This window comes from Fukomys damarensis, unplaced genomic scaffold (genome assembly GCF_012274545.1).
Source record: "Fukomys damarensis isolate Sample0158 unplaced genomic scaffold, DMR_v1.0_HiC HiC_scaffold_36, whole genome shotgun sequence".
Classification (NCBI taxonomy): Eukaryota; Metazoa; Chordata; class Mammalia; order Rodentia; family Bathyergidae; genus Fukomys; species Fukomys damarensis.
Genome location: NW_022900948.1, coordinates 44,471,156 through 44,472,670, shown reverse-complemented (window position 1 = coordinate 44,472,670; position 1,515 = coordinate 44,471,156).

Below are 1,515 nucleotides of genomic sequence, written 5' to 3'. Positions count from 1 at the left end.
GGGTGCCAGGGCTCCCCAAGGCCCAGGGCAGGGCAGGGGGACGTGGTCAGCGTCACAGCCCAGGGCCCACATGTGCATCCTGGGTCCAATCTTAGCAACCGACTTCAGCATCTCCCTGTCTCTCTCCCTGTGCCGGGGATGGAACCCAGGGCCACACACAGGCCGTGCTCCGCCCACTGGCCACACCCACTTTCCAAAGGCCTGAGGATGCCACTGGGTTCGCACAAGGGCAGAGGTCCCTATGTCCCACGCTAAGTGGCAGTAGGAGGTCACACCTGACCAGGCAAGGAGCGGAAAGCCAGCCCATCCTCCTGTTCCCCACTGAGCAGGCCAAGGACTCAGCCACTGGCTCCCGATCACCACGGCAGCTCCGGGCACAGCCTCCCAGATGGGGGCCGGCCCGAGAGCACTGGGCCTCCGTCCCACCTGGGCCGCCCCACGTGTCCTTGGGCCGCCCCACGTGTCCTCCGTCCCTGCACCCGCCAGCGCCTGGCCATCCTGGTGTGGGGCCTCGTGGGCTCTCCGGGAGGGTGGCCGGCCCAGGGCACTGCTGGGGACTCCACCGTCCACCGCTGCAGTTCTGGCGCCCACACCCCTCGCAGATGCTAGCCGTTCTGGGGTCCACCGGAAGCCCCCTGTTTGTAGCTCTTGCACGTTCCTGATTTGGGGAGAAGCCCAGACTTCTCCTGGGTCCCCACGCCAGGACCAGGACCTGCTGTCCTCTCATTTGCTCCTCTTTGCCCCCCAATCCCAGGGTCCTCCACCCAGGCCACAAGGCAGGGGCACCCGCTTTAGCCCTCTCCCTTTTCCAGCAGGGGTCTGAGCCCCAGAGGCTGTCTGTGCGCTCTGTGGTCACCGTGAGGATGGAGACAGTGGCCACCAAGGCTGGTTGGGTGGGGTCAGAGAGGACCCAAGGGCTCCCCCACCTTGGTTCAGCATAGGCTGGGGTCCCCCTCTTTTCCCTGCACCTCTCGTCTGTTAGACGCCAATTCCCAGCCAGCCTGGGCGCCCTGGGACCTGGAGGCTGGCGTAGGAAGTGGGGTGTCAGGTGGATGGAGACGTGGGACACAGACAACCCCTTCCCCATCATCTCCCCGGACAGTCACGGGCCAGTCCGGCCTCCAGAGCTCAGGGGCAGGGGCGGTGGCCTCAGACCACCACGGCCCTCTTCAGGAGGGGTGGCACTGTGGGGACGTCGGTGTCCCCTGCTCTGGTCCCACCGGGACCACCCAGCTGCGGATCCTCTTCTCCCCGGCCTCTCCTGCCCTGACCCTGCCTCCATCCCTTCTTCCCAAGGCCTCAGCTCTGTGACTTTTTGAAAAAAGCCACTTGGGTGGATTGTTTGCTTTTAGAGCCCCTTCCTGGTGACCTTTAACCCCTGCAGGGGGAGAGCGGCCGGGCTGGCTCCTAAGAACCTCCGGGGCCCCGGCCCGCGCACCCCCAAAGCCCACTTACGGCCCAGGGGCAGCTGGGTGGTGTCAGGCGGGGGCAGAGCTGGAAACCCGGCTCCGGACT